The 9614-nt window shown below is 52.8% G+C and overlaps 1 protein-coding gene across 2 annotated transcripts in view; it reads right to left on the bottom strand.

Moving 5' to 3' along the window:
- Nucleotides 1-1602: 1602 nt before the first annotated feature.
- Nucleotides 1603-9614, bottom strand: part of CRY2 (cryptochrome circadian regulator 2) — a 34384-nt gene continuing 26372 nt past the window's right edge. For both annotated transcript variants that reach the window (XM_081273139.1, XM_081273138.1), the window contains exon 12: nt 1603-3734. The gene's annotated coding sequence lies outside the window, so the exon portion shown is untranslated. The remainder of the gene's footprint in view (nt 3735-9614) is intronic.

The raw sequence follows: 9614 nt of genomic DNA, 5'->3' as shown, positions 1-9614 counted from the left end.
GAGAAAGCATGGGGCCTGCCGGTGGACTCCAAGAGCAGACAGGTCTGGAGCCATGGGGTGCGAATTCACAGCCTGGCTCCCAAGTGGATAGGCGATAGGGCCCTGCATTGGCGACTTCACACCCCTGGGGCTTGGTTTTCTCATCTGTGAAATGGGGACAATAATGATCCCTCTCATTGGCTGTTGTGAAGACGAGGCATAATAGAAACGTGTTATCACTGGGAACAGCCTGTTTCCTGAACTGGGCCCCAGGCGTCACCTCATTCTTGTCCTACTTTGAGAGGACCCTGCAAGGATTCTCCCTAGAGGGTGCAGCCTAAAAGTTGACCCAAACAGCTACCAGTGTTGGCCTGTGCCCTCCTCTTGGCTTCTCAGCCTCTCAGAGCCTCTTCCTCCTTAGTACCTCGGTTGCATTTCTTGCACCCAGACACCTCAGAACTTCTTTCTCACATTTTAAGACCTGGAACCTTCATCTCGTCCCCACTGTTACTTCTTGGGATACCTCTGGTGGTTGTTCTCTCCACCTTACCAGGTGTAGCTTTGGTTTCTTCCTAATCTCTCATCAGAGGCCAAGAGTGAGCCTTCAGGGCTCTGTGCTCAGGATTAGGTTCTCTCACAGAGCATGGAATGCCAGGGCCAGGGTCCCAGTGTTCGTGGGTCCTAAGGTCTCTAGCCTGTTTATTGGCCATTGCAGACAACTGCAGAGACTCTGATCTCCCCCAGCCTGTTACAAAGGGGCAGGGCATACTTTCATGGCTTGTGGGGTCCTATTTGCAAATAGGATCTTGACTGCCAGCTGGTGATGCTGGCTCCTTTTCCTTCCATGTAGTGCCTAGCAAGGAGCTGGAGGCACCCTCCCTGCAGTAAGCGACCCCTGCTCCAGCCCCAAGAAGCTCCAGCACCTGGAGCTCACCCTGGCTGCCTCTCTTCTTCCTGCCACTGAGGCCTGGAAAGATGGTCACTTCACTTTCCTGCTACTTTGTACTTTGGCTCAGGCCCCTCACACTAGCCATCTGCTGCCATGTCTTTTCCTCCCAGGAAATCACTGTGGCTAACAAATGTGTGCTCAGGAGGTGTGTGCAAAGAGGAATCTCCCTCCTCCAGAACCTTTTACTCAAGAACAAAGGTATCTTAGTTCCCAGGACCAAGCCACAGCCACATGAGGAGCTGGGAGAAGGGAGCGAAGGCCAGCAAGAGCCTCAGAGCAGAGTGTAGAACGGGGTCAAGTTTTTCCCTTCTCCCTCTGTGCAGTGTGTGGTTTCCCATGGCACTCCTCGGCCAGATGGCATGAGACACAGCCAGCATCCAGGGCCGGGGCTGGGCTGCTGCCCACCTCCAGCAGGCCATCTGAGCATGCCCCTCACTGCACGGCTGCTGCTGACCCACTACACATAGGTGAAGGGTGGACTGGGGGGTGGGACCCATGGGTCATTGCAGGGGAGCACTCAGGAACCTCGTCCTAAGCCCTGAGTGCTCTGCACAGCTCCTGGCAAGTCCAGTGGGACCTCCCTGGGAGCCATGGTGGTGTTGCCTAAGCCTCACTCAGATCTAGCAGCACAACCTCCACTCCCAGGCCTCCCACAAGAATGACCACGGCACGGCTTTACTGACAGGACCAGACATTTATAAAACAAGTGAATATTCACAAACTGCAGGAGAAACACACCTTCCCAGCAACAGGAAACCTCTGTAAAGTGCACTCTTCCTGTGACCACCTCTTCCCCACGCTGGCCCTGAGACAGGGTTTAGGGCTTCACTCTGTGGCCGTCCTCACGGCCACCTGGGTACGGAGGAGATGAGAAGCCACCGTGGAGCTCCAGGCCCCTGAGAGGCTGTCCTGGAGTGGGCCAGCATGCCAGGACTGGCAGAGGAGTAGGGGACGTGGTCTTGACAAGTGTGGTGCCTTAGGGAAGAACCATAGCAAACAGGCAAGAAAGGGAACCGTCCCGACGGGTGAAGTGCTGCTAGGTAACCACTGAACGCGCCCTTCGCCTTGGACTTTCTGCTCTCGGACCTCCCTCCAAGCCTGCTCTGTCCTGGCAGTGGGCCGCAGCTCTTTCCTCCTGGCTGGGGCTGAGGGAACAGGAAGCTCTGAAAACACCGTCACCTGTGCTGTTTCCCCCATGTGATAACAGGACATTTTAGTCAGGGTGACACGCATACAACAGTTGGACTCTAAAGGCAGCTCTCTGGCTGAGAAAACCTGAGGACATCTCAGGAAGAAGCCTGTCAGTCAGTGTGCTGGACAGCTCTAGGATACAGGAACCTGGCCCAGGGACAGAGGACAGTCAAGACCAGGGCCAAGGGAGCTAACAACATTGAGGCTACGAAAGGTCACAGGGGAGGTAGAAGAAAGGGCCCAGAGGCCAGCTTAATGTTTCATGTGAAAACAAAAATCCTTACAGGAATTAGCCTTTCAGCTTTGTGCGCGCGCGCGCACATACACACACACACACACACACACACACACACACACCACACTCTGTGGCTCAAGTGCAGGCCACGGGGTGGAAGGAAGACTTGCCTAGGTGACCGCACATTCCTGCTTTCCATTGCTTGTCCTCAACACAGGCCTTGGTGGTGGGCGGAGGGGTGGGAGCCGGCGCTCCTGGAATGTGAGGCTCGCTCGGCTTCTCTGGTCAAACCTCCCCTGATGCTTCTGGATGGTATGCTGGGTGTGAGCTCTACTTGTACTTCTGCCAACTGCCTGGCAGTGCCCACCTCTCAGTCCCTTGTCTTTAGAGCCCAGCTAGTGGGACAGCTGGCCAGTTCAGAGCAGGCCCTGGAAACCTAAGAACCAAGACCAACCAAATTCCCTGGCTGGCGTCCACTGTCCTCCCTGGAGCACCTGGTGCCTTGGAGTGTGGCCAGAGGAGCCCAGGAGCCTTAAGCCACCTGGACCTGGTCTCCTGCTGAGGGACTGATTCTGACCCTGGCCCCTGCACAGCTCTTGGTAGAAGCTGAGGCTGGCTCTCTCTCATCTTCTGGGGAAGGAACAGTGAGAAATGGGACTCTAGTCCTGACCTTGGCTCCTAAGTCCTGAAAAGGCAGATATGCGTCTGGAGCTGCCATCTCCACGCTGGACGCACCACATCAGCCAGGCGCACTCCCGTACAATGGTGGGAACTTTCCGGATCTGTCTACAACTTGTGCTCAGTTCTGGGTACCCAGAAAATTTTAGAATAAGAAACCAGGCCAGGGCTAAATCTGCACAGCACCCGTCAGCTTCAGCCCGCCCAGTCACCAGCCTCAGAGCTGAGAACCCAGCAGGACTCTGGCTGCCAAGAATCCCATGCTTTGGACAAGTGCCAACTATGTGGATCCCCTACCCCTCAGACCGATGTGAGGAGGGAGTGGGTGTGGGGAGGAGTTGCCAGAGTTCTAGCTGGGGTCCTACTACTGTGTTCTACTAGACAAGGCAGGGGACACGCCAGGACGGGTCTTGGCTGGGGTCAAGGCTATGGACACCTTGGGCCTCTTGTCTGGAGACCAGAAAACTGCCTGCGCTCATGGTGAGGGGAGTTCCAGGGCCTCCCAGCCCAGGCGGCATTCGGGATCTCGAGTGGAAACAGATGCATGCACACGCAGACGGCACACCACTCCTTCCTCAGCACACACGCACACACACGTCCCCTCCGTCTCCCACGGTGACCGGCTTCTCTGTAGGTTGCACTCTGTGGCCGTGGTGGCTGCTTGGGCACCCGGGCTTTGCTTAGGGAGCAGAGGCTCAGCAGCTGGAAGAGAAAAACAAGTGCAAAAGGGCAGTCAGTCAGGAGGCTGCTCAGCTGCTCAGCCACACAAGCTCCTTTGGGGACTGATGGGGAAGAGACCAAAGAATGAGCTGCATGGGCCATAGTACCTGGGGACAGGTTGTTGCTGGGAGGCAATGGGGGCAACTAAATACTCTCCCTCTGAAGTACAAGTATAGGACAAGCTCTCGCCTGCAGACTGTCCACCCGGGGCTGAGGGCAACAGAGGACAAGGCTATGTAACTCCTTGGAAGCCTCGGGTGACACTAGTTCAGCTATGACAAAGCACGGCAGCCGGTGCCAGAGACAGAGAATCAGAAAACAGTGGCTCAAATGAAGCCACTGGGAGGCTGGGGGTGTGGCTCAGTGGTGGGGTGCTTGCCTAGCATATGTGAGGCACTGGGTTCAATTCTCAGCACCACATTAAAAAAATAAAGATATCGTGTCCACCTACAACCAAAAAAAAAAAAAAAAAAAAAGCCACTGGGATAAACATATAAACATATATATTTTTTTGGGGGGGGTCGGGCAATACTGGGGCCTGAACCCAAGGTGCTTTACCACCCCTAAGCTACATCCCCAGCCATTTTTCTTTTCTTTTTTTCCCTTTTTTTGAAACAGGGTCTCACTAAGTTGTACAGGCTGGCCTTGAATTGTGATCCTCCTGTCTCCTAAATTGCTGGGACTACAGGTGTGTGCCACCTTGCCCAGCTGGGACCAGAAATTCTGAAGAGTAAGGCAAGGGCTCGATTTAGAATCTGCAGGTGAAAAATTTTCCATGTATAGATGAAGGAACCCTGGCACATGGCTGGAAGGTGGCGGGGAGTGGCGGGGGCAGGAAGGGACAGGAGACACAGCATGACTCATTTTAAAGATTTATAACATCCCAAATCTGGGGCAGAGAGAAGAAAGGGCCTCATCTCTGATAACAGAGAACAGGGTAAGCCCAGCATGTCAGCTGCTGTTTAATAGGTTTAGTGTGTCTGAGAATCTACAGAGACAAGTAGCATTGGTTGCGGAGAGCTGGAGAGGCGGCCGCTACTCAGCAGCCTGCCCAGCCTCCTGAGAGTCAGGCGCCACACACTTGTGCCAAGACTGAGCTGCACGCCCCCGCTTATATGCTGAAGTTGTAACCCCCAGTACCTCAGAATATGATTTTATTTGAAGACAGTCCTTTCTCTTTTTTTAATATTTATTTTCTAGTTGTAGTTGGATGCAATACCTTTATTTTATTTATTTTTATGTGGTGCTAAGGATGGAACCCAGGGCCTCGCACAGGCGAGGCAAGCACTCTACTGCTGAGCCCCAGCCCAGAGTATTTTCATTTTTATTTTATTTTTTGGTATTGGGGATCAAACCTAGGGTGCTCAACCACTACATCTATATCTGCAGCACTTTTGTTTTTTATTTTGAGACAGGGTCTCACTAACTTGTGATCCTCTTGCCTCAGTCTACAAAATTGCTGGGATGAACAGGCAGGTGGCACCAGGCCCAATGCAGACAGGGTCTTTAAGAGGCAATTAAGTCAAAAGGAGGAGACTCGGATGACCCCTAATTTTAATATGCCTGGTGTCCTTATAGGACGAGAAAATGAAGACCTGGACAGTATGGAGGGAAACCACGTGAAATCACAGGCTGAAGGTCATCTACAAGCCAAAGAGAGACACCATGATCTTGAACTTCAAGCCTCCAGAACTCTTAAGAGGATACGTTTCTGTGGTTGGGGCCACATGGCCCCTGGTGCCATGTTATGGCAGCCCTTCTAGACTCATACAACTTGCCACCCCATGAACTCTAAAGATGTTGCCTTATTTATTTATTTATTTCCAGGGCTGAGGACCAAACTCAGGGCCTTGTGTGTGCTAGGCAAGCGCTCTGTGGCAAACGGTAGCATAAAGATTAACATCCAAACAGCATAAATTGAGGTTAGGATGTTTTCAGAAAAGGGAAACTGCTCTTAAACGTTAGATGTTGGAGATACGAATCCTCACTCAGCCCTCCAGCACATGGAGTCCTTTTAGGGCCACACGCTGAGGCTGAAGCAGATCTGATCTGGATGGTGGTGATCCATCTAGAAGCCGGAAGATGAAGAGCACAGCAGAGTGGGTCATTCTTTAAAATGCGTGTTATTCCAACACTTCTTCCTGTTAGGCTTGTACTGTAATAGCCATACTTTCCCATTACAAAGTAGTAAATTTGTTCCTAAGGTGTTTGTATGATTTGCTGAAACATGCTGATCGGAGTGTACATTCCAGACTCCAGGTCTCTGCCCTGCCGTTCAGCCAAAGCCATGAGTATTCTTCTGAACCAGAAAAAATTCATGATTGGAGAACACCCCACAGTGGGCCCTGCATGCCCAACACACCCACTTCTGTTTGTTCTCCCCCTTCAGGGCTGGGGAAGATGAGGGCTTGAAGATTCCATAGGCGGGAAGTACTCTGGGGTCCTGGACCCTTCAGGAGCCTAACAATAGGCTTAAGGGGCAGTCGATGAGGACCCTGGAGTTAAGGGCACATTTTAAAAATTACTTTTTAAGGTGCCATGTGCTGTTTTGATCCCTGTGAACACTGTGCATGACTTCCACCAGGCTCAATGCAGCCGTCTGCTCAAACATGCCTCATTCCTTCACGGCCAAACACTCCAGCTCCTCTCTCCCAGCTGTGCGGAGTGCACAGCGCATACTGTCGCCTACAGTGGCCAGCAGTGCCCCTGCCCGGGGACATCTCCCCTCACCCTGTGACCCAGCCCCAGGACACCATGGCAGCCTCTCCTCGCACCTCCCCACCTGGTCACCTCCAGGCTACTCTCAACTTCCATGAGATCAATCTTAAAAGAAAAAAAGGAAACAAAATCCCAGCTCTGAGATCATTCGCACCGTCTCGCTGACCTGGCTTCTATCACTTCACACAAATACCTCCAGTTCCATCCTTGTTGTCACAGATGACAGGACTTTGGTCCTTTTCCTTTTTCTTTTTTGATACTGGGATTGAACCTGAAGTGCTTAACCACCAAGCCACATCTCCAGCCCCCTTTTTATTTTAATCTTGAGACAGGGTTTTGCCAAGTTGCTTAGGGCCTTGCTAAGTTGCTGAGGTTGGCCTTAAACTTGTAATCCTCCTGCCCCAGCCTCCAGAATTGCAGGGCTTACAGGCATGTGCCACCATGCTCAGCTGGATTTCATTCTCTTTTGTGGCTGAATAGTACTCCAGCATGCATGTGTGCCATATTCACACGCTTTGGTGCGCATGAACCTGTGCAGTGTTCTGGGGAGAGGCTCCATCCTCCATTAGAATCTCCAAAGGCAGGGGATTCACAAAGGGTTTAGGATCCAGTTTTACCTTAGAGGAACGGGGTGAGATGCAGTGATAACACAGAACACTTAGTTTGGAGCAGTTCGTGAAGGGCAGTGCCAGTGGGTGGGCCTCAGATAAGCCCCAGTCACCCAGGCCCTCTACAGCGGGTTTACAGCCACTGTCACAGGATACCAGCTTACTCTTGTCTACCAAGTGAGGCAAAGGTCTCTTCAACAGGTTCCTCTAACTGCTCGCTTAGCAGAGGACCGTGTCCTTGTTCTTAAGCTAGGGCACACGTCGGCAGAAAGGAGCTGAGGAGACCAAATGGGGCGCCCCCTGGTGTCAGCGGCAGCTGGGCTGTGGGAGATTGGGTCTGCAGCCTTAACAAGTCCCCATGTTCCCTTCTCCACACTGTGTGGGGGAAGCACAGTGCCCAAGAGCAAAGACAGGCAGAGGGTTGCTCCCCAGCCCCCAGTCAGGACCAGGAAGTAAAGAGATGGGGTGGCTGGAGCAGGCTGCTGCTCTCAGCTCAGTCTCCACCCATCAACCACCCTGTACCCTTCAGCACCGCACAAGTCATGTTAAACAGACAAGGGACACCTGTCAGTCAGCGACTACATTTTAAGTGCCAGGGAAAGTGCTAGGGACACTGAGGTCCTTCTCATTTTCAGGAACTGACAAGTGAGACAATGTGTGTGAGGCCACACAGTCAGGGAGTAGCAGGACTGGCTGGCATGTGGCCGCGGGCTTGAGTCGAGCCCTCAACACTTATGGAAGCCAGGCTGCCTCCACGTCCATGTTTCCAGACCACCAGTGCCTGTCCCACGCGAGGGGGAGGACACAATGAAACAAGTGTCAAGACGACAGCAAGGACTTGCGAGCACTCAGGTTTTACTCACGCAAGCCAAGGGGCTGACCTTGCAGGCCCAGGAGGGCAGGAGGGTTCCATGGCTGTGAACCCTCTGTAAGCAGAGGGCACGATTCCAGCACAGGGGCAGCGAACATGCGAGACACTCTCCGCAGGGTAGGTCAGCTGGGGCAGTGAGAGGAGTCCAGGCACAACGGGAGGCTGACGGACTGCCGGGCGGGGCTGTGAACTGAACTAAAGGCAGCGTGTCCGCTGGTGTGGATCTGAAGCAGGCGTGGAATCCCGGGCGGCAGACCTGTTTTCCCACAGTGTCAGCTTAAAATTGTAAAGTCCATCCTGTGTGCCGTCACTCCACAACCACAAAGCTACAGAGCGCAGGGTGACGAGCCCCTGAAAGGTTCAGGATGAAGCCCTCAGCTTGCTAAAGAATGACTGGTGACACCTTAAACCTGAAGCACCTCAGAAAGTTCCGGATCCAGCCCAAAGTCACACAACCAAAAGTGGCATAGCAAGTGGGGAGGAAGGGCAAGATACTGTGTGAACTTGAGCCCCAGAGCCTCCGTCTGGGCCGATTCAGGACAGGGTGCTAGCTCTGACTGAACTAACAGGAGCACAATCAAAGCCACCATGAGAAGCACATGCAGATGATCCTGCGATTTCATCTGCACGGTGCACTTGACTTATGCAAAGCTTGTGCATGGATGGCTTCTCATCCCCCCATGTATACACAGTGAGCAAGGCAGCTGATGGGAGGCCTCCCTGCCACTCCACAGATGATGATACTACCCCTGTGCAGGCCCAAGCTCTGCAGAGACAAGTGCATCTTCTCTCAGGGGGTCCTGGCGGGAGGTCTGCTCTTGTTGACATCCTCTTGGCTCTAACTCCTACCTTCCCTGGCCTCACTTGCCCAGCGAGTCACCAATTACGAACACGGTGAGCCTCAAGAAGCAGCCCCTGAAACCCCAAGAGGCTGACACACGATGTCCTGGACTCAGGGCAAGAGGTGGGGCTTACTCTGCACCTGTGATGCCATCACTTGGCTGCCTCTCACGCACCTACTTCTCTGCAAGGCCCAATCTAGTGGGTTGTCTCCCCAAAATGCCAGTTAAATCATCCCTGTTCCACAGGCTTCCTCACTCCTAGAGAGTCCCCCAAGGGACCCATCTGCCAGACCTCATGGCCCTTTAGGATTAGACCCAACCCCTTAAGTTCCTCTAAAGGCAATAACCTAATAATATCCATCATAACAAGAATGACCATTTGCTGCAGGCTAAGAGCTGGCCCTGGGCTAAGCATTCTGTACATGCATCTGCTCTTCAAAGCTAAGCTGGATTCTGCTCAGGGGATCACAGGTCTGGTTCAGACAGTGGGTCATGACTGGTCTAAGTCAATGGTTCTCAAAGTGCAGTCCCTAGACCAACAACCCTCAGATCACAAAACTGCAATCTTTCCTGTGTCCCAACCTTTACTTTCTATTTTCTTCTCCAACTTCGATTTTTCTTCATAGCACTTACAATCTCTCTCTGTCCTTCTACTGTCTGTCTTCTCCCACTAATACACACCCCGGGGAGGGCCTGTCAGTCTGGTTCTCTGCCACACCTCCACTGCCTAGAACCTGTCGTATGAGTGGGAATACATGGACATTGTTAATTGGATAAATGAGAACTATCCCTGCCGTCCTTCTGTCTCCTGCCATGAAGAGAT

The sequence above is a fragment of the Spermophilus citellus genome (assembly GCF_964194105.1).
Source record: "Spermophilus citellus genome assembly, chromosome: 2".
NCBI lineage: Eukaryota > Metazoa > Chordata > Mammalia > Rodentia > Sciuridae > Spermophilus > Spermophilus citellus.
Note: the sequence above shows the minus strand (reverse complement) of the source record. Positions and strands in the feature narration are given on the sequence as shown.